Source organism: Tenebrio molitor, chromosome 8, assembly GCF_963966145.1.
Source record: "Tenebrio molitor chromosome 8, icTenMoli1.1, whole genome shotgun sequence".
Taxonomy (NCBI): Eukaryota; Metazoa; Arthropoda; class Insecta; order Coleoptera; family Tenebrionidae; genus Tenebrio; species Tenebrio molitor.
Window position 1 is genome coordinate 11,013,967 of NC_091053.1, and position 24,406 is coordinate 11,038,372.

At 38.3% G+C, this 24,406-nt stretch overlaps 2 long non-coding RNA genes across 2 annotated transcripts in view; both read right to left on the reverse strand.

Moving 5' to 3' along the window:
* Nucleotides 1-847: 847 nt before the first annotated feature.
* The window catches only part of LOC138137155 (uncharacterized), a 56,945-nt gene continuing 33,386 nt past the window's right edge, over nucleotides 848-24,406 (reverse strand). The window contains exons 2-4 of the long non-coding RNA XR_011161588.1: nucleotides 6,012-6,181; nucleotides 1,959-5,977; nucleotides 848-1,924 (exon numbers count right to left, since the gene is read on the reverse strand). This is a non-coding gene — a long non-coding RNA (uncharacterized lncRNA). The remainder of the gene's footprint in view (nucleotides 1,925-1,958; nucleotides 5,978-6,011; nucleotides 6,182-24,406) is intronic.
* LOC138137334 (uncharacterized) lies at nucleotides 19,989-20,785 on the reverse strand. The gene is made up of 2 exons (XR_011161695.1): nucleotides 20,595-20,785; nucleotides 19,989-20,534 (listed from the first exon to the last, which is right to left on the reverse strand). It is a non-coding gene; the product is annotated as an uncharacterized lncRNA (long non-coding RNA).

Genomic DNA, 24,406 nt, shown 5'->3' on the forward strand with positions numbered 1-24,406 from the left:
AAAACAACCCCAAAAGTCAAGTCGGCCCAGCAGGTGAATGTAAACATTGCGGTAAGAGGCACGGGGGGAAGTGCAGATTTGCTTATTATAAGTAGTGTTAAGCCGTTCTGCACTTCTGCCCTTTTCCATGCGGAGTCATGAATGCGTGGGACGCTCTGCACGGACTCCACACACACACACATATACACATTAGCATACAGAACTTCTACTTGTACAGATCTCTGTTCAATATTTTGTAATAAAACTCATTTTTAATTTTCATTAACTAAAAATTTCCAACTGTGCCCTAATAGTAGACTTGAGCAAATGCATGTTAGCATGTTTTTTCTATAAGGTATATGGGCTATATGGGCGTAAAAACTATACACATGTTTATTTTTTCATTTTGAAAAATAAACAACCAAATTTTTTTTGCATGTATTGCATGTATCGAAGGTTTGAGACTTATTCTGCATATGGAGCCGTTTTACGGCATGTAACAGCATATATTCGTTAAAATTGGTAAAATTCTATGAAATTGTACCGGTCAAAATTTTTTTTTTCTTAGAAAATCGAAAGCAAACAAGCGGGTAAACCACCACCCCCTAAACTACCTTTCTTGGAAAAACCCAACCCAGGTACTGTTACGTTATTATTTTCCCTTTCATACAACTTACTCTAACGTCCACCAGAGAAAACTTAAATTTCCCAACTTCACCGGGGGAAATTTAAAATAACGATTTCGGAAACTGATTGGCTTCAGGTCCTGCACAAAACACACTTACGTCTCGAGAGCAAGACCGTCGGAAATATAAATGATTTTTCACAAATACAGTGTTGTATCAGGTGTTGGACAGAAACTCGTGTATAATTATAACGGTGTTTAATTTGTCGTTTACCCAGCCTTTACATACAACAATTAATTAATAAATTCTAACTTAGATGCCGCTGCGGGCGAAAACAGTTGTCAATATAAAGTTAATCTAGGGCATAAACCAAGTGGTATTCTTGATAATGAACAAACTAAAGAAATGGTCCTTGATACTAGATAGATCTGCCTAATGTTAACAAATTGAATGCGAAGTAAGTGACGAACAGAAAGTTCAACAAATTTTAACACGCTGAAGGCGCTTAAACTCTAATGATATTCACGAAAAGTGCCGGTACTACCAGGCTAAACTTCTAATTAATAAGTCACAAATTAAAGATAAAAAATTTTTACAAAACTTCCCTTACACCGGGCCTGGGACTTGGAATCTAAAAGATGAGTCCTGGGAAGAACGGAGCTGGAGGAAGGTCCTCCGAGTCCTTCTTCCGCCGCTGGTTAATCACGCCGCCCGTATCCTCGGATAGTCCTCGGGGTCCTTCCTCCCCTCGACACTTCCCAGGGGAAAACGTGAACTGTACGGTTTTGGGCCCCGGTGAAAAAGGTGGAAAAACTACAAGGCAAAGTGATAAAATGATATATAAAAAAAACGTTGAGACCCAGCGAGCGCGTCGTCTCTGGCGAGGTCACTCCCGGTCTGATAACATGTATTAATGTAAAAGAAATGAGCCAAGATGGCGGACTACAGAAAGAATGACGCTGGAGGACCTTGCCAGATACGTGTTGCTCCTGGACTCGGGTTCCTCGGCCAGGGACAGTCCTGTGTGAGGTCCTGCTCTCCGGAGGGGTCCTTGGGGATGACGCCGGTCCAACAGGGTGACGAAATTACTCCGCTTGTGCGTAGGGTCGTTGACCCTCGTGAAGGAAGCCTTTATCCGCCGCGGCGTTTCGGTTGGGATTCTTCTAAGATGATTTTCCAGCCGATTCGGTCTTCCTCCACGGGTTCGCCAGCTCCTGTTGCACACTAAAACACCCCCTTATCTCCCCCTTCGAACACGACACTCACACACGGATCGGTCTTAACCTCTGACCTGCACTAGTCGAGAACCTGTCGAGAACCTGTCGAGAACCTGTCGAGAACCTGATCGAGAACCTGTCGAGAACCTCTTTCATGGCGTCGGTTCCACCTTTATATCTTTTTCCCCTCCTCTCGCCTACTTGACGCGGCCGGTACCGGAAGTCGGGGTCCGAGAGCCCGTTCTGGAATGTTCTAGAACGTTCTCGCCTTTACGATTTACCGCGAAATTTAAATCGTAACACACGACCTCCCCTAAATGATAAAAATTGAGCGGAGCGAAATTTTTATAAAAGCGGTTCCGAGCGAAAGTTGAGCGATACCCAAACGTAGTAAAGTCGATTGTTCGCATAGTGTTTTTATTATCATTAAATGTCCAGGCGATGGTTGCGGTTTGGGGTGAAGCCCCAGGTCGCTGGACTCGACCTAGCAGGTTATAGTACCGCCAAACTGATACGATCTGAAGGATCTATTACTAGGTTGAAATCCCAAACGAAATGAAAAACTGAAAACCCCCCATGTGCTGCTGTGTAGCCGATGCTATCACAACCGAGCACAAGTTTCTGAAACGACACAACGAAAAATTTGAAAGTTTGTCAACATCGGTGGGTCAAGTCTGAGAGTCGCTGGAAACCATTCGGCGCGCTTTTCGCCCGCGCCCCACGTCGATGATTGTGCGTTCGTTCCCCCGAGCTACGACATCCAAAAGTAAACCGGCGCGCTCGTCGTCAAAACCGACTTGTTTCCCGGGACGGCACGACATCACGGTGGAAGTTCTTCTTCGTCGCGTGGAAGGCGCGAAGATCTAAAGCAAGAGCAAGGAACCAAATCCGCATCAACGCGTTCAACCACTTTCGGCCTTCCGTGCGTGAGGTCCTAAATCCGCCGCAGCGCTATGGCGACGAGTTCCCCGACCGTTCAACCTTCGGCCCTCCTGAGGACACTCGACCCTACATGAACCTCACCACGTTTCTCCTTCTTTCGCCCCGGACCGTCCGCGCACCACGTCGACGACCACGCTACCGTCCACCGGGTCCTCAATCTTGACGACACGACGTCCAAAAACACAACGCTCGCCCCTTGCGAACTAGAAACTCCTCGGGTTCACGAAACGCAACAACCAGACAAAGATGGAAAACGCAAAAATGCAACGACTCACTTGTTGCCCCCCAGATGTTGACTACGCGACCGTTCGCTCTTCAACGGCGAGCCGAACCGGTGTATACCAAAAAAAAAATCGCGAAAGTGACCTGCCGCACTCCCAACCAACCTCCCGATAAAACTGTAGGATCTCCGATCCGGTAATGAAAATTTTTGAGTGCGACTCCAACACCACTCACGAAAAGAAATGTCCGGACGACGATGCGTCCGCACGAAGCAAAATCTTGCGATTTAATAAAACGAGTCTGTTTGACAATCCGAGATTGTAATTTAAAAGGTCACATCCGAATAAATTTTTGGTTATCTTGGCGCACGTCCTCGACCACGTATCATCGCACACGGGGCGCGTCCATCTTCCGAGTACTTCCACCTACGACGACCGAACGTCTTTGTCAACTACTCTCGTTTCGTACTCTCACGAGAGCAACTCGGGGTAGGAATCGCCCCTGTGGCGACTCCACTCGAATTGTACACCGAAGTACTTTATCACGTAGCGTCGAGTCGCGTCCAAGATACCACACGTCGCGTCGTGGCGATCACCGTCCTTTGTTTATCTCGTTACCGTCGCGCATCGGTATTTTTCTCGTAACCGAATTGGTTGAGATGTGAATTGCGCGTATTGAGACCTGCCTCGCACTCCATCCAACCGCCCTAATAGATTTGAGGGGTCCCCTTTGTTGTCATGGTGTTGAGACAACCCCGTGTGACCAGCCTCTCGCCCTTCCTTCCACCCAATGGGGCGGGCGAGGTATGACACAAAACGAAAAACGAAAACGACAAAACAAACGAAACGAAACATTTCACGGCTTCGACGCACGAAAATTCTGAGACTGAACCAAAATGTGGGCCGCGCGTTAGCCGCTCGCTCCGGTGAAATTCCGGTACATCCGCATCCGATGTCTTCTCCCGAGCGCTAACCGTCCCAATAACCAAAACTCCGAAGTCCCAGAACCCGTGAAATCTCCGACAAGAAAACAAACGGGAAAATATTTCAACAACTGACGAACACAAAAATTCTCGACGAGAGTGCTACGACCGTGTGAACCTCCCGGTACTTCATTTTGTCTCACCCTTCCGGTGCTACCTGTCCCCCGACGTGAATGTGGCAACTGCGTCACCGGCGCTCCAAGACTTCCCCTAGGTCCGCTCGTCTTTGGTACCTCGTCCCTTAGGTTCTCCTCCAGGTGGACGAAGACGCCAGTTGTGCTCAGAGGACTCCGCAGTACCGTCCGTGTCTGGGGTTCCAGAATACACCGCAGCGATTCTAGGTCGGGCTCCCGGGTATTGCTCCTCCGGGCAGCACGCACCTCTCCTAACGAAACCCCATCACGGCCCCCAATGACCCGAGCCATGGCCAACTGCGGCCCTCCACCATGGAGAAAGTCCCAAACGGAAACTTCTCCGTAGACGGCGAACTTCGGTTCTCCTCCGGAAACTCCGGGGACAACAGCTCTCCTCATCACGCCGACGGAACGGCAACAACACCTTCAATTCTCAAGGCAACTTTTTTAAAATGGAATCTTACAAAGTTCTCTTCCAACTCCTGGCAACACCGTGACCTCTGTACTCTCGAGGCGTGTAACCACCAAGACCGGAGCCAATCAGTCCAATAAATATCCCGGTTGAGCCCCCATGTTACGTTATTATTTTCCCTTTCATACAACTTACTCTAACGTCCACCAGAGAAAACTTAAATTTCCCAACTTCACCGGGGGAAATTTAAAATAACGATTTCGGAAACTGATTGGCTTCAGGTCCTGCACAAAACACACTTACGTCTCGAGAGCAAGACCGTCGGAAATATAAATGATTTTTCACAAATACAGTGTTGTATCAGGTGTTGGACAGAAACTCGTGTATAATTATAACGGTGTTTAATTTGTCGTTTACCCAGCCTTTACATACAACAATTAATTAATAAATTCTAACTTAGATGCCGCTGCGGGCGAAAACAGTTGTCAATATAAAGTTAATCTAGGGCATAAACCAAGTGGTATTCTTGATAATGAACAAACTAAAGAAATGGTCCTTGATACTAGATAGATCTGCCTAATGTTAACAAATTGAATGCGAAGTAAGTGACGAACAGAAAGTTCAACAAATTTTAACACGCTGAAGGCGCTTAAACTCTAATGATATTCACGAAAAGTGCCGGTACTACCAGGCTAAACTTCTAATTAATAAGTCACAAATTAAAGATAAAAAATTTTTACAAAACTTCCCTTACACCGGGCCTGGGACTTGGAATCTAAAAGATGAGTCCTGGGAAGAACGGAGCTGGAGGAAGGTCCTCCGAGTCCTTCTTCCGCCGCTGGTTAATCACGCCGCCCGTATCCTCGGATAGTCCTCGGGGTCCTTCCTCCCCTCGACACTTCCCAGGGGAAAACGTGAACTGTACGGTTTTGGGCCCCGGTGAAAAAGGTGGAAAAACTACAAGGCAAAGTGATAAAATGATATATAAAAAAAACGTTGAGACCCAGCGAGCGCGTCGTCTCTGGCGAGGTCACTCCCGGTCTGATAACATGTATTAATGTAAAAGAAATGAGCCAAGATGGCGGACTACAGAAAGAATGACGCTGGAGGACCTTGCCAGATACGTGTTGCTCCTGGACTCGGGTTCCTCGGCCAGGGACAGTCCTGTGTGAGGTCCTGCTCTCCGGAGGGGTCCTTGGGGATGACGCCGGTCCAACAGGGTGACGAAATTACTCCGCTTGTGCGTAGGGTCGTTGACCCTCGTGAAGGAAGCCTTTATCCGCCGCGGCGTTTCGGTTGGGATTCTTCTAAGATGATTTTCCAGCCGATTCGGTCTTCCTCCACGGGTTCGCCAGCTCCTGTTGCACACTAAAACACCCCCTTATCTCCCCCTTCGAACACGACACTCACACACGGATCGGTCTTAACCTCTGACCTGCACTAGTCGAGAACCTGTCGAGAACCTGTCGAGAACCTGTCGAGAACCTGATCGAGAACCTGTCGAGAACCTCTTTCATGGCGTCGGTTCCACCTTTATATCTTTTTCCCCTCCTCTCGCCTACTTGACGCGGCCGGTACCGGAAGTCGGGGTCCGAGAGCCCGTTCTGGAATGTTCTAGAACGTTCTCGCCTTTACGATTTACCGCGAAATTTAAATCGTAACAGTACCTTCAAAAGAGTTGATTGCTGCACAGATGCAAATAATAAAGTTTATTACTTAGTTATCTGCTGCAGAAGTAACATTCAAAATGCCTAAAGTAGCTAGTTCACGAAGCGATTTAATTAAAAAGTGGTTGAAATCATACACTTGCTTCAAATATGACGGTAGTGTAGTGCTTTGTACCATATGTGCAAAACAGGTATGTATTAATTGACTTTTTTTATACTAACCCCCTAAATTAGGTACAATTTTAATTCTCAAGTGTTAGGTATTTACCTTCACTTAATTTGAAACTTTAACTAGCTTTATTATGTGAAATATATAATAATAAATTTTTAGTATGGATAATTTTGACCGTGTTTCTACCGTCTCTCGTTCTTTGTTAGTACTTAACATAATATACAATCATATGAAGCACATAAAATGAAACTGAATTTGCCAATTTTTTTAAAAACTAAGAAGTTTCAAATCGATCAACACATAGGTACGGGTCAGCACCAAGCAGAAATGAAGAAAACTGAAAATGGGCCAAAGCAGCAGTTATTGTTAAATTGCTTGCAGAATAATGAAACTGTAAACAACTTCAACGACGATTTATGTCGAATAATGGTTTCGTGCAACATTCCGTTAAACAACCTAGACGTTCCAGAATTTAAAACATTTTTGGAAAAATACACAAAAGAAAAGGTAGTATCCCGCAGAACTGCTTCAAGGACTTTGATTCCTAAACTATAGGAGGAAAAATACAAAAAATCAGAGACATTGTTTCAAATAATTATATTTGGTTCAGCGTAGATGAAACGACAGATGTTTGGGGCAGGTACATTGTTAATTTTATTGTTGGGATCTTAAATGGTGATGTTTCTCAGAGTTACTTGGTTGCTGTTAAACAATTAGATGAAACAAACAACGCCACAATTGCACGATTTGTGAATGAGACTCTTTCATTTCTTTATTTGCCAAATCAAATACCCGTGGAAAAAGTTATATACATGGTAACCGATGGTGCTGCGTATATGGTAAAAGCCGGTCACAATTTGAAACTATTTTTTCCAAATTTAATACATGTCACTTGCTTGGCTCATGCAATGAATCGAGTTGCCGAGGCAGTTAGGACCGAATTTCCGTTGGTCAACAAATTAATTAATAATGGTAAAAAGGTTTTTGTTAAAGCACCAACTCGGGTTCAGGTATATAAAGAGATGCTGGTCGATGTACCTTTACCTGTACAGCCAATTCTCACAAGATGGGGAACTTGGATCAAAGCTGCTCTTTTTTACAGTGAACATTATGGTGATTTTAAAAACGTAGTAAACAGCTTTGACCCAAATTGTGCCCAGTCTGTGGCAGAATGTCAAACAATTTTAAAAAAACCGGAACTAGCAGGTCAATTAGCTTACATTAGGGCTCATTTTGCTGATATTCCAACTACATATTATTGAAAAGCTTGAAACTAAAAATTTGCCGCTGACAGACGCCTTTAAACTAGTGGATGATTTTAATTCTAAATTAAGCAAAAATAATACCAAAACATACACTCACTTCTAAATTAAGTGATTTACTTAAAAAAAAAACACTGGCTTGTCTATTTTACGAAAGGCAAACAATATTTTAAATGGTAACTTTACAAATGAGTCACATGACACCGAAATTCCAGTGGGTGCAGAAAAATCTTATATATTTAAATACTGTCCGACAACATCCTGTGATGTCGAGAGAAGTTTTTCTAGTTATAAAACAATTTTAGAAGAGAAACGCCAAAATTTTCTTGTTGAAAATATTGAAAGATATTTAGTTATTTATTGTAATAAATAAAAACTTAAAATTGTTTAGATACAAACTTATAGTCACACTGAAATTTACATATTGTTTAGTTATTGTTTAGTTAAGCAATTAAGTTTTTTTATGAATAAAATTTTAAAAACCGTTTATTGTTTTATTACCTTAAGTATAAGATTTATTTTGGTTTAGTGTGCATGTTTTATTAAGCATTCCAAAGCTTTTTCGTTGGCGAATTTTTGTTTTTACTGCATGTATGAATGCATGTATCCTAGGATTACAGCATGTTACGTGCATATATGGACCCTTTTTTACAGCATATTATCGTGCATATATGCCCTTTCTTTACGACATATCTACCCAAGCCTAATTATAAATGCAACAAGTGTTCCAAAATTGGACACTTAGCCAACATTTGTCATAGTAAACTCAAATCAAATAATTTCTTAGAAGTTGAAGAAGATCTGTACTGCATAAATTTAAATGTGAACCAAATTTGTAATCCGTTTATCGTAAAAGTAAACATAGACGATACTGTACTCGAGATGGAAATTGATAGCGGCGCAGCAATTAGTTGTATAAGTAGAGAAACGTATTACAATCAATTTTCCAGTTACCCATTAAGTCAAAATTATACAAAGTTAAAAGTTATACAGGGCATGCAATAAACCCATTGGGATACATTAATGTAAAAATTTGCTATAAGGGTATGTTAAAGCCAATAAAACTTTACGTAGTCGAAGGAGGCGGTCCACCATTGTTAAGACGCGACTCGCTAGAGTCATTTAAAATAGGTTTCCAATCAATAAACGCAATTTCGAAACCTAGTGAAGTAGAAAAAGTAATAAGTAAATTTCCTAAAGTTTTTAGCGGAAAATTAGGACGGTACAAACATTCCAAAATTTCATTAGAGCTCAAACCAGATTCCAAACCAATTTTTTGAAAACCCCGCGCAATTCCATTGGCATTAAAAGAACTGATAGACAAAGAGTTGGACAGGATAATAGAAGACAAAGTTTTAAACCAGATCGAAACGAGCGAATGGGGCACACCTCTAGTCCCAATCCTCAAAAACGACGGCACAGTAAGGCTGTGTGGCGACTACAAGACAACGGTGAACAAACATCTGGTAGAAGTAAATTATCCTCTCCCTCGAATAGAAGAAATGTTCGCAAAACTTCATGGAGGACAACACTTCACAAAAATAGATCTAAACCAAGCATACACGCAGTTTGGGTTAGATGAAGACGCGAAGAAACTCTTAACATGGAGTACTCACAGGGGACTTTTCACAGTAAACAGGATGCCATTCGGTATATCGCCGGCAAACGCAAAATTTCAAAAATATATAGAACAACCATTCATGGGCATGAAAAATGTTATTAATTTTTTAGATGATATACTGATCACAGGTCCGACGAAGAAAGAACACTTGGAAACATTAGAAAAAGTATTGAAGAAACTGGATGAAGCAGGTTTAACGGTGAAGAAAGAAAAATGCAAATTCTTCCAGGACGAAGTGGAATACTTGGGACATATAATCGACAAAAACGGGTTAAGTAAAACCAAAGACAAGATAAGTGCAATCACGGAAGCCCCACAACCGAAAACAGTCACGCAAGTGAGGTCATTTTGTGGAATGGTTAATTACTATTCGAGATTTGTTCCCAATTTAGCGGCGATTCTAAGACCAATTTACAATCTGCTAAGTCAGAATGGTAAATTTGAGTGGAAACCGGAATGCGAAAAAGCCTTCAAGAAAATAAAAGAGATACTCATCTCAGACGCATGTTTAGTACATTTCGATCCGAAATTACCAATCACCTTGACAACGGATGCGTCGAACGAAGGAATTTCTGCAGTCCTGAATCACATCATAGATGGAGAAGAGAAGATGGTAGGATGTGTTTCACGTACTCTAATGCCAGCAGAGAAGAATTATGCGGTAGTTCATAAAGAAGCCCTAGCTATTTACTATGGAGTAACGAAATTTCATCAATACTTATGGAGACAAAAGTGGATTCTGAAGACGGATCATAAACCACTTTTAGCACTTTTCGGAGAAAACAGAGCAACACCCATAATGCAAGCGAACAGGTTACAGAGATGGGCAATGTAACCACGATATCGAACGAGTAGAAAGAAGATGGAAAATACATTAATTTTGCAGCGACATCCAACAGATTACCAATCGACATGGAGACCATAGCGACAGCAACAAAAGAGGATAAGGAACTACTCCAAATAATTAGATATGTCACAGGAAAATGGCCACACGAAGTAGAAACGACCATCAAACCTTACTTTCATAGGAGAAATAAAATATCCTACGAAAAAGGAGTACTATTATGGGGTTATCGAATAATAATTCCAAAGACATTGAGAGAACAGCTACTGAATGAATTGCATTCAGCACACTTCGGAATGTCAAGAATGAAAGCACAAGCTAGAACGTGGCTGTGGTGGCCATCGTTAGATTCTAGTATCGAACAGTTCTGTAAATCATGCTTACCTTGTTTACAGACGAGACAAGATCCTCCCAGGGCAAACCCGACTCCATGGCCAGAAGCCAAGACACCCTATGAGAGAGTACACATAGATTATTTAGGTCCGATCAGACATAAGATGTACTTGATAATCACATGTGCTTATTCCAAATGGCCGGAAGTTTACCAAGTTAACTCGTTGAGAGCGGACGAACTGGAGGAGAAGTTACGAGATTGTTTCGCCAGATGGGGTATACCAAAACTACTTGTATCCGACAACGGAAGATCGTTAGTAGCGACCCCTACAGAAGAATTTCTGAGGAGAAACAAGATACAGCACAGAACAAGCCCTCCATTCCATCCACAAAGCAACGGAGCGGCGGAAAACTCTGTGAAGACTTTTAAAAACAAGATAAAAGCATTACTCTTGGACGAAAAATGCAACAGAGAGAACATCAACACTCTGATTTCCAGATTTCTGATCTCATATCGAAACACCAAACATGCTATCACCAAAGAGACTCCTGCAAAACTGCTAATAGGTAGAGACCTACGGACAAGACTATCTTTTCTAAAAGAAGGCAAGGACGATCAAAGAGAGATAGAGAAAGTGAAATCCGAAAACGCACAGAAGATTCAAGGTGGGAGATGTGGTAATGGCCAGAGAAAGCCACTGAAAGCGGATATTCCAGAAGTCACAGAAACCAAGAGCAGTCCCAGTAGAATAACTACGAGTAAGATCGCACGGAATTCCGTGACGCCAAGTACATTCCAAGAACAACCCATCCTTACTCCTGATCCCCAACCGATAGAACCGTTGATTCACGAGTCACCATCGCCTAGACCAGTCAGAGTTAGGAAACCTCCGTCTAGATTAAATATCACGTGCAATAAGTAGTAAAAACTTGTCGCACATAGGTTAGTTAAATTTGAATGTACGCATTTCTTGTGATTGTTTAAATGTGTGCATTTCTTTCGATCATTTAAGTGTATACATTCCTTTATTTATTTAAGTGTATAACATTTCTTTAATTGTTTAAGTGTAAAATTTCTTTTGATTGTTAAGTGATAAGTTTAAGGCTAAGTGTAAGGGTGTGGTATCGGTGCCTGCAGTTATCTGAGGAAAAAAGGTGACCTGCGTCCTATATAAAAAAACTACCAGAACAAAGTGAAAAATACTAATTTTTCAAATAATAGGTAGAGTAGTCAAACTTATTCATTTTTGTTGTGGCATGAGAGTGATCCATGGTACTTCGAATTGCAAATTTTCTTGTGCAGCGCGCTTGTATTATGTTATGTTATTAATTATCAACATTGCCCAAATTGCATGGACATTAACGTTATTGGCCGGTCATTATGGTTAATGTCCAACTTGACTGGCCATTATCGTCATTGACCGGCCAATAACGTTATTGGCCGAATTATCGTCTTTGTCCGTAACATATCTATTATAAGAAGTACCTACATTTTAAAATCGCCTGAATATATAGGCAGCCAAATCTACATGCGTGCAAGCTGTTAAAAATATGCCTTCGTCTGCTGAAATCCATCGAACTAAGCTGAAACCAGATTCTCTTTTAACCGTCTTTTTTACATGCGACTCTTGCGAGGTTAGAATGAGTTTAATTTACAATTTGTCCATGTTCCATTATATGTATAAAATACGTGTTTTTAAAACTGCTTTAATGTGGATTTAAAATAAGAAGCCCATAATATCTACAATAAGTTAGTGCAATGGCCAGTTCAAATACCCACAACAAAGTGAGACTTTCTGGAACAAAATTAAAATTGTTTAAGTGTGATGTAGTGACCCAGTTTAAAATTTAAATTTTAATTACAGGTACTAGTGGCTAGACTAGGTACTAAGGGATGGGGTTGGTAATCCTGGGGAGTTGGCAACTCGGAGAGCGGAAATATAGCGGGGATGAAGCGGGTCTCTGGCGCGCGCGTGGTTGATGGGGGGAGGTCACTTTTGTTTGGTTTTTCGAAACGAACACACCTTGCGAAGAGCGATCCAGTTTCTCAAATTTGTAAGTTAAATCTGAATCAATTTCACTACCGTCCCGAGTAGATATTTTGTGCCCCCGTGAGGAATTCGACGTTTTAATTCACCTGGGTAATTTATCCCACTTTCGTTGCCTTTTTTTGTGTTTTGTTTTTGGGACCAGGACCACGTGGTAAGGGTATGTTGTAGATTTCATTTTGTTGCATGCTGTTTCTTGAAGAAGCGCCCATTTGTTAATTTTAAGCGTTATCTTTCTCCCGGGAGGTTTATTTTTTAGCAATCTGGTGATTTCGAAAATTCGGGGCCGTCGTCCGAACCGCGTGCGTCCATTTTGTTTTTTTCTTTCACTAACATTTTCTAACGGCACCCGACCCGCCATTTTCTTTTTGTTTAACATTGCCAGCGATTATTGGATTTGTGCCATTTAAAGCGTTTTATTTTATCGTTATTTAACTTTGCGCTTTGTTCTCTTTTATTTGCTCATTGTTTGATGTTGCGTTTTGATTTGCTTATTTTATCATTGTTGAATGTGGCGATCTGTTTTGCTGAATTTTCTCATCGTTTAATGTTCGATTGAATTAAACTCTGGTTTTTTCTTTGTGTTGTTGCTAGATTTCCATGAAGTTGCTACACTGCGCCGCAAAATTAGCGCATACTGTGTAAAAACTAAGAAAGCCTGTAAATTTAAATTTTAAATGATGCATTATGAAAAGTGGTTTTCTAATGAGTATCGGATTTAAACTTTAAGCTAATCCGAATGAACATTTTTGGTTTCCAAATGGCAGTGAAAAATTTTCTAAAAAGGAATACGATTAATTTTCTAAATTATGCTAGAGATGGGCGATATTTCACTACCGGTGATTTTATCACCGTGACTCGGAAATCACGAGTAACCACCGTGATCAAATATTCGAAGTAACCGTGATTAGTGATTTCACTACATATTTTCTTAAATTCTTAAATCGCTGGTTATTATGCAGTTACTTGCTTGTCGTTACCCGACACACAACAAAATAGAAATTGTAACTTTAGCATTTTCATATTTTTCCTTACAGAATTATGTAACCTGAAATGTTATTACCATCTGGCACTATTACAAAACAAAAGCTATCTTACTGAAAGGTAGCAATTTCTGCCAAGCTAAATCTGGAGTGATAACGTACCTGTTCTGTTCATGATAAGCCGGAGTGTAATAATACATTAATATTTATCTTTTAAATTATAGTGTATAAACTGCTTAAAATAACTGCAACTAAAGTAACTGCATCAAATGTGTGTATTGAGTGATTTAGCGATAACGATTTCCTGTAAAAATTAGTCGTGATCAGTGATCACGGTAACTGTTTGAAATCACGGTGACTGAGAAATCACGGTCACCAGGAACGACGTTCTTGAAAAATCACCGGATCGCTCATCTCTAAATTATGCGTTAATTTTACGGCGCACTGTATAAGATGATGCAAAAAAAGTACAACTTTCACTACGATTTTTCGTGTAAAAAAGTGCTACTTTCAAGATTTTTCGTGTAAAAAAGTACTATGGGGTGCTACACGGCCTTTAGCGTAAATTGTAATTCAGAGTCCGTCATTTGTAATTTAGAATTCGTCAGTTGTAATTCAGAATCCGTTATTTTATTGATTTAAAAATGAAATTCTCAAAATAGGTAGGTAGGTATATACTTCTGAAACCAAAGTTTGTTAGCCCGTTGGCAATGCAGGATATTTTACTAGTGATAATGACTCCGGCGGAATTGAAAATACAACCCAACAAGTGATCCGAATTACAATTGATACTTTCTCAATTTTTTTTTTCTGAAATTGAATTTACTATTCTGAATTACTATTAACGCTTTCTGAAATTGAATTTATTATTCTAAATTATAATTAAAACTTTCTGAAATATAAGTTAAAAATCTGAATTACAATCAACACTTTCTAAATACAATTGACAAATCTCAATTGCAATTCGTGTTTTCTGAAATTTACTAATCTGAATTACATATGATGGTGGTTGAACTGACAATGGTACGGCGGGAGTCGAAAAAATTGGCAGCCTGTTTGTGAAACTTAATAGTGTGGTGATAAAGTAAGGAACAAAATTTATAATTGCGTTATTTAATGTTTTCAGGAAAACGCTCGGACAGGTGAATGTTATTTTTTAATTAGCTAGCCATCTTATGACATAAAAATTTTACTTATGACGTCATGTATTTTTGCACAAGGACGTCGTCATTGTTTTTTAAATGACAACCTCGTTTTTTTCTTCCCTTTTTGATAGACCTTCCTACTATAGTCCAATTTTTACCCTTTTGCGATGACGTCATTATCTAGTAACTTTACGTATGTTTGAGCTAGGATCAGAAACAAATTTGAATTGACCATAAATAACTATAAATGTGTCAAATTTGCTGACAATTGCTTCGAAAGGTTATGTTTGTAATCAATGTAATAAGTGAAAGAAATTAAAAATTGTCAAATTGACAGGAGCATAAAATAACCTATACTATACTGTAAGAAAACATTCGAATTCATAAAGTTGCGCCACAATTCGGGACTATTTCGTATCGTCATACAACGCGATGGCCCCACCAGGATACCCTTGCCCCTTTCACCCCCGATGACGAAGTATGAAAGCGAGGTGGTGTGATCATTGGTATGACCATATATGGTCGCCTCTATGGTCCGAGTACGCGGTCATGATGATGAAATATGGGGGATGGGGGTAGTATATAGGTCAAAATGTTAAGAGAGGGAGATTCAGTCAGATGCATTCATACATTGACTCTCTCCCTCGAAGTCTAATGTGTCATTAGCAAATGTATCATCAGCAAATGTGTCATCAATAAAAATGGTTCTGAAAGTAACAAAGTGTTTTATTAGTATACCGGGTGATTCAGATTGGTATTCGCGCCCCTATATCTTTTTTATTTTAAGAAAAAAGTATAGCAAACCATATATATTTGTAAATCGCTTATGAAACTACAATAGATGACGTTGTCAAATCTTCTCTACGATGACATATATCAAAGTTAAGACAGTCAACTTTTTTTTTTTAAATAGTACATTATACATTTCTTAGTCTATTCTTGTAAAGCTTTTTTTTCTATATTTGAATGTGTAAAAAAAGTTGACACTTACAATAGGAAAAAATCGAGAAAAAAATAAAATATGATTTAATTTATTCGAAAGTGTTATTTTCTAAAAAGAGCTAGTTAGCCATGGAGACAATTGAATTTTGACATTAATAGTGTCAATTATTAACGTACCTACATTTAAATAAATAGCTATGTTATAACTTATAACCTACATTAAAATAAATAACTATGATATAACATCTGGCTTCGAAACCTAACTTCTTCCTGACTATACCGCTTTGAATGCATACACGATGAAAATATGTTGTTGAATTTTGATAGTGCATGAATGACATGATAATGTAAAATTCGAATAAGTGTAAATTCTAATATTCGAATAAAGTAAATTCAGGATGGATCGGGTCAAATAATTTTATTTTTTGGCTATGTAATTCTTAAAATAGTGAGATGCAGGGAAACAACAACGCGAATTTGGCATAATAAATTCAGTATGGATTTAGTATTTCGTCCGAGTCTGAGTTTTCTGGCCGAGGCGCACCCGAGGCTTTTGAAAACAAACAAGGTCAAATCATCTTATTTTTTGGCTACGTGGTTGTCTTGTAAATAATGACCTGCAGAGAACCAACATAATGCGAATTTACAAATGTTTGGCTTACTAGGTCTTTTTAGAAAATAACGCTTTCGAATAAATTAAATCATATTTTATTATTTTTCTCGATTTTTTTCTGATGTAATTGTCAACTTTTTTTACACATTCAAATGTAGAAAAAAAAGCTTTGCAAGAGTAGGCTAAGAAATGTGTAGTGTACTATTTAAAAAAAAAAAAGTTGACTGTCTTAATTTTGACATATGTCATCGCAGAGAAGATTTGACAACATCATCTATTGTAGTTTCACAAGCGATTTACAAATATATATGGTTTGCTATACTTTTTTCTTAAAACAAAAAAGATATAGGGCCGCGAATACCAAACTGAATCACCCGGTATTGTATATCAAGAGTTGAAGATGAAAGATTTCACACGAGTTTGCAGAATTGAGCCACAAGCCGTAGGCGCGTGGCTTAAGCAAACGAGTGTGAAACCGAATTTTCAACACGTGGTATACACGATATTTTTCCGACGACCACAAAAAAAAAAACGCTAATATTCGGCATCCCTTCAAACTTCAAATATCATTCGACAGAGCTGCGGACAAAATAATTATGCCGTTGCGCGGAGATAGACATCGTTAATCATCGGCCCGTGTACAATATAAAAACACACAGCTGTCGGCCAATCAGATTTCTCAAATTTTTCATTGTACACGGTTGGGCTGTTCGTTCGTGTTCGTGTTGAAATCGTTTGCAATTTTAAATTTTCACTAAGGAAAAACCGTGTGAAATGTGCCATATTTCACAGTGGTCGTCTGAAATAGTATATTGTATATGTAAAATCTTCACATGCTGGCCAAGTTTGATGTGAAGCCATTCCAATTAACTGGTTCTAATAAACCTGCAAAATTACAGTTGTATTAATTAAGTTTTCATTTGCAAGTCAATTGTCAAAAGTGAGGTTATGAAATTAATTTTCATATTTTTTTTTGAACTCACGAAAATACTGCAAGCGTTATCTTATACTGTCTTAAATAAGGCAGATTTAAAGCCTTGGGCAAATCTTGGAGTGTAAAAAGCGAAAATTGGAAATAAAGTTGCACTAACATTATGACAATTGATGAGACAAAAAGCGTTTTTTCGCGAGTTCGCGTTGATCTATCGGTAAGTCGGTTACTGTAACCACCTCGTTTTTGCGTGCAACGGTATTTGAGGGGAAATGATCATGACGTCATAAATTACGTCATACTAGTAACCTGTGTTAGGGATTTGAGTAACCTTGGTCGCAACGTGGGTAAGTGAAGTTGATTGAGGTTATGCTCTAAGTGAACTGAAGTGAACGATTGTTGTGACGAATTTTGTGGTGTCCTTTTTAAATGTCTGAGAGCATCGAGTTGGTTGAAATTTCCTTAAATAATAAGGGAGAAGATATAATACTTAATGTGGATTTAAACACAGCAAATATTCTTCTGAATGGTACTGTTGTAGGTATTTTAATGTTTGACTTTAAAAAGCATATCTTTCATAGATCCCGCTCAAGCTCAACAATATTTACAAAATATATTAAAAATTCAATCTCAAGATACAGAAGCATCAGTCTCACCTTCATGTTCTGATTCTTGTTCCACCAGCTTTAGAAACGATAATGATATATCAGACAAGTGCAATATATGGTGTTCAAAACGCCCAAATGCAACTGACCAGGAAGCTACACTTCTGTTTCTAAACCTTCGAGACAAATATGCAACAGATTTTGATGATAAAAAACATATAAAAAGTCAGTTGTGGAAAAAAATTGCAAAAGAAATGGCAGATAGCGGTTTCAACGTTGGAGAAGGTAAAGAGGCTGTTGAAAAATTAAGGCAAAAGTTTGCCAACCTGCAAAAACAATATTTAAAACACATTCAACATGTAAAACAAACAGGAGAAGAAAAAAGAGAACCACCTCCATTTTTCAATGAAATGCACGGCATTTTAGGCCATAAAGATAAATCCAATCCTAAAAATCTTCAAGATACGTTAGAGGTAACAAATGACAATACTGAAGAAAGTGAAAATGAAGAAGTAAACCTTGAGATTGTTGACAAAAATGTTAGGATTAAAAATAGGTTTTCAACGCACAAGACTGTTAGACCAGCTAGTACTAATAACCAATTAATAAACCTGTTAAAAGAACAACATGCTGAAGATAAAGAACAAAGACAGAAACAGTTTTCATCATTTGAAAATATACTACTGAAGCAAACGGAACAAAGAGAACGTTTATTAGACCAATTTGAACGTTTAATAAAGCAAAAAAGAAAGAGGACCTCTTCGTCAGATTCAGAGTAAAGTTAAAAGTAAAAGTTTTGTTTGTTTTTTGTTTTTAAGATTTTTAACAGAATAACATTTTCATTTATTATTGTTGAGAGTTTATAATTTGGTTAAATATATTTTTGTCACAGTAAAATATTCTATTGATTAGTTTGCCAAATTCATTGCTATATTGTTCCTTTTTTCATTTCCTAGTCGAAATTCTTCTCTGTTATTGTTGATATATTCTTCTTCATTCAACATGTCTTCATATATGTCATACTGCCACTCATCGTTATTTAAATAACAGAAATTATGGAGCACACATGCTACTGTACTGATTTCAATCGCCTTGCTGACAGAATATGTATTGATATACTGCAGTCGTGCCCATCTCCCCTTCAAAATGCCAAAAGTATTTTCAATACAAACTCTGTCTCCGCTTAGACAAAAATTATGATGTTTTTCCCTTCTAGTCAAATTATTTCTCCGCGAATAAGGAGTGATTAACCAGGATCTTAGTGGAAATGCGCTGTCTCCTATTAAGTGGTATTCTTCCATTGGGAAATATTCGTGCTTCCCAAATTGTTCTATATGTTGCACCAACGATGAATTTGAAAAAACTCTGGAGTCATGCGCAGAACCTGGGTATCCAACAAAAACATACGTGAAAATTTTATTCGCAGTACAAATACCCATACAGTTGATGGAATGACTTTGGTATCTATTTACGTAACTATCGTGCTGATTAGCAGGTACTTTTATTTTGATGTGTGTGCCATCAACGGCCCCTACAACGTTGGGGTAATTTGTAAAACCATTACAAATAACTTGGTATTCATCTTGTCTTTTGGGCCAAAATATATACTTTCCCTTTAATTCTAACAGTACGTAAAGAAAGGCATTGACTAAGTGCATTACTGTTGAAGGAACTAAATTAAAACGATCAGCAATAGATAACAGAGTATCTTGTTTGGACATGTACCAGAGAAATGCAAGTAAACCTTTTTCTGGCGGAATGACATGATTTCCTCCCCTATACCTCTTCTGTATGAGTCGTGTCTGATCGTTTAAAATTATAATATGTAATAACTTATAAAAGGTTGCTTTCTGCATTCTAAACAATTCAAAAAAATGAGTTTCATTATAAGTATTCAACCATATGTTATAATTCACATGTTGTCTTATATGCGTTTCCCTAATTCTTTTTAGTAATTTCCTTTTCTTAAAAAGAGTTTCATGCATTTTCAAAACGATTATTTCAGTATCGTTCGAAAAAAACGAATCCATTAACACAAAGAATAAATCCATATTTGTGGCGTCTGCTGTCATATCACTGCACATAGACTTAGAAATACACAGAACTCATAGAAGTGAAAAACTGAATAACTGGAAATTGTTAAACTTTTTAATTAATATTTTATAACAAATAACTTAGGGGAATAACACTATAAAATAACAGCTGCGTTTTCGCGTAAACTGTGTTACTCAAAAAGTGAGTAAAAGTGGGGGGAAACCGTTTCTAACCGAATACTGTTACACGGTTATTCGCGAAAAAACGCTTAAAATTTACTCACAAATTTTAATTAATTTTTGTAAATATGTTTTAACCTATAATACAGCATATGTTATTTCTTATCTTGTTCAAAAAGGAACTTTTTGAACTTTTAGTGCTGTTACAATCATTTCATCCATGTCTTTTTTTTGTCAATGTTATGTTTGGTAAACAAATAATTCACATCTTTCCTATTTAATAAATTTTCTCATGATAATTGTTCACTGCATTGCTTCCTTGCATCTTCTAAAATTCTATCTGTTGTTATGCCTGCTCTTAATTTTCAACAATTACATTTCTGATTTCTGTTTTCATTAGATCAATGTCGAGTCTGTACTTCCACTTTATGACCAACATGGGTTTTTTGCAGATTGACAATTATTACACCTTAAATTTCAGCAGCATGAATAAATAAATCACTTAAATAGTAAAATATAATTCTAGTGGTTACTGGTTACCATTGATAAAAAACTTTATAAAATATCTTGATGGGCAAATACCTGCATCTTAACAGACCCTCCAGCTTTTCCAGTCCTCACTTTGTTATTTTTTTGATAACCTAAAATTGAATCAAATGTTATTAAATATACGCACATCAGACCGAATATCTGAAAGATACCTTTTAAATCACTGTGGGTGCAGGCATAGTAAACTTGAGAGTATACAAATCTCTCTTATTCTTTTGATGAACTGTATAATTATATTCCTCAACAACAATAACAGTTGATTCACTTTGTGAAGTCACTTCACGATCTGTCATACGGAGAGACTTGTCAATGTAATGACTTGTAAATTCTTTCAAAGAAGACAAATTTGTTAAAATAATATAGTTTAATGAAGTTGGTCATGAAATACTAGTATGTGCTTTAGAAAATATAAAGATAGCTGAGAGCTGCGTCTCTACAAGAAATAAGTTTGTTTTTGAGCTTGTCAGAAAAATCACAATAAATGTAATCTGTTTCCTTAAAAAAGATATTAAAGTGATTCATAAAGAACACGAAATATTGGTTTCATTAAGAGCAAAGCCTCAATAGGTTATGGGCCCAGTGTACGCGAGTCATTAAAGCAGAGACTAAAGTAAAGTGCGTGGAAAAGAACACGTTGTAGTTTTCTCGTGAATCACGTTGAGAGTGTTTTTTTTTGGGAGTCTCGCAGTCTCAGCATTTCGAAGATGGAGCTGGCGAAACACATAAAACCCCTGGCTGGTGAAACAGATTGGCCGATTTGGAAAAGGAAAATACGTGACTTGTTGGATTATCACGAAGGAGCTAGATGCCATTGATGGGAGGTTAGTGAAACCTGAGCCATTGCAAGTTGGTGCTGAAGACAATGTTGTCAAGGAACACAAGATGACGAGCGATTTTTTTTCGTAAGGCAAACAGTTATGCAAAATCTATGATCTCTAGTTCCGTGACTGACACAGTTTATCAAAAGATAATGAATAAAGATACAGCGCATGAAGCGTGGGAAGCGTTAAAGTTGAATTTCGAGGCGTCATCCAAAGATCAACTGTTCAAAATATGTACCGAGTTTTTTGCGTTCAGTTGGATTAACTGAGGATGTTTCGACCCACGTTGCAAAATTGAAAAATTTGTGGTTTGAGCTAAATAACGGATTGAAAGCCAAAAATAAGAATGCACTTCCAGATTTAATTTTAGTTTGCAAAGTTTTGCAAATTCTACCGGGTGACTTCGAAAATTTTAGATCCAGTTGGATGCTATTGTCGAAAAACGAAGAAAAGACTTTTGAAGAGTTAATCACCCAATTGTGCATGTATGAAAGAAACTTTAGAAAGACCACAGAGAGCGCTACCGGAGCTGCCTTTCTAGTGAAAAGCGAAAAGAAGAAATCGAAAAAGTCGAAAGAGAATGATATCTGCAATTATTGCAAGAAGAAGGGACATTGGGTGAAAACGTGTTACAAGTGGATTGCTGACGGACGACCGCAGAAGAACGCCCCACAGAGCAACTCCCTGGATACAAACATAGCTTTATATGTCATCAGTGAAGATATTCTTCAAGTGGAAACGAATTCATCAGGATGGTGGATTGATAATGGAGCTACGAAGCACGTAACAAATTGCCCGGACCTGTTCATTGAGTTCCAAGAGTTTCAGAGCCCCTGCGTCATTAAGGCAGCTGGTCAAGAAGCCCTCAAGGCCATCGGGAAAGGAACTATTCAGATCTGGTCCTTTACTGGATCTAGTTCTCTGAAGATGACTTTGAACGATGTCTGGCTTGTTCCACAGATTTCGAAAAATTTATTTTCTGTTCTAGCAGCTCAAGACAGAAATGAAAACAGCAGATTCCTTTCAACAGCGACTGAATGCTATTTAGAAGTTAATGGAAAAACGGTGCTGTGCGGAAGTCGTGTTAAAGGTGGAACACTGTACAAGGCAGCCATCGAACCAGTCATACCAGGGAAAGAAGAGAGGGTCAGCATTGCAAAAGCAAGCAATTCGACACTACAGTTGTATCATGAGAGATGGGGTCATCAAGACAAGCAACACGTAAGACAGATGCTTAAGAGTGAGTTGGGTATCGACGTGAAGCTAGTAAGAGATATTTGTGAGCCCTGTGTTTTTGGCAAAGCACATCGATTACCTTTTGGCACCAGAGTAAAGACAACGAAACCAGGAGAACTGTTTTCAACTGATGTTGTAGGACCATTTTGTGAATCATTCAGCAAAAAGCGATTTCTAGTTGTATTCAAAGATAGTTACACGAAGTTTCGCTATGGCTTTGTGATGAAACAAAAATCAGATGTTAAAGTAGTGTTAAAACAGTTTTTAGCACACGCGAAAACACTCGGACACAACATTCAAGAGCTACTTAGTGACAACGGAGGAGAATTTGACTGTGAAGAGGTCAAACGTATTTTATCAGAGAACGGAATTTCGCAGAGACTGACAGCACCATACACGCCCGAGCAGAATGGCGGCAGTGAACGCGAAAATCGCACTATAGTTGAAATCGCAAGGACCTTCAAATACTCGAACAGTGAAGTTGAATTTCCAGATGCGATATGGGCAGAGCTAGTGACCTCAGCAATTTACATCTTAAATAGGACAGGAAAGTCGTCAAAAGATGGAGTTAGTCCTTATGAATTGCATGACCAACTTCATTAAACTATGTTATGGCCATTCCAAATGTCGAAAAAAAGTAAACCAAATGACAAGTCGATGATGGACATAGACAACACAGTAAACCTATAGAACGCAAACTCCCATAGTTTTTTGTGTCCCGACGCCATCTACTGGCTTGTGGTAGGTGCAAAATAAGACACAGCCAGCTGGATATCCTGGCTTTTTTATTTATTTTAATTTTCAAAATAATTTATTTATTAAATTAAAAGACTACATTTATTTTGAAGTTTTTATTTTCAATTTTTTTCGATACACTTCCATTGCATTTTTATAAATTTTGATTTGGTGTTTCTTTTCCTCAATTGCGACAAACAGAGATTTATGGCTTTCTCACCTTCAAAATTTTGCTCTTTATTTTGACATCGAATTTTGCATTTTTCGGTACATTGCAGCCTGTAGTTGCAGCCCGAATTTTGGATTAACATTCTGGCTTTTTATAATTTTGATTATGCTAAGCTTTTCTTATTTTCTTTTTGAAACTTTCACAAGAATTTATATCTTCATTACTACATAAAACAGGATTTACACAATTTACTTATAGCGTCTTCAGTAGAAATATCGTAGATCAGTAGATCGGATGAAAATTCTATAAAAAATAGTTTTCAGTTAAAATATAATTATCAATATTTTTTTACTATTACTGGAATTAAGTCTGGACTGGAAAAGCAAGGAAGTTGTATCGAGTCGAGGGTACGGCCACATTCAGCAATCTATTGTTCGTGCCGAAGTATTTGCTGGTAAAATGAAGTCCACACACAGTGTAGCTGTTATACCTACACTTTCATAGGCTCCAAAGTTGATAACTGCTTGTTACCCGTGTTTTTAATCCATTCCATAAAATGCCCAGGATATTTAATTGGATTTGAAAATCTATGGCGAGTTCCACATGGTTTAAATACCTTTGCACTCTGCAAATTCTCGTAACAGTAGATTTATTATTTATGACTTACAGCTGGTTGCAAAAAAAACGGGAACTGTCAGAATAAAATTGACACATTTTTGCAATTTTTCCATAGTGTGAAACCTTCTTACGGGAGATAGGTTAGATTTAACGTCAAAATTCAATCACATTTTTAAAAATCACTTGATAGGTATTGTCAAGTAGACAATTAATTGACAAATCGACAAAACCAAATTTACATTAGGAAAATTTTCATTTCCCGATTTTTTTGAAACCAGCTGTAATATGTCAAAATATATATTTTTTTTAATTTTGGTATAAGTTTCCGCGATTTTTATTTTCATAAAACAGCAGCGTCCCCTGACGGCTTGTGGTGGGTGCGTTT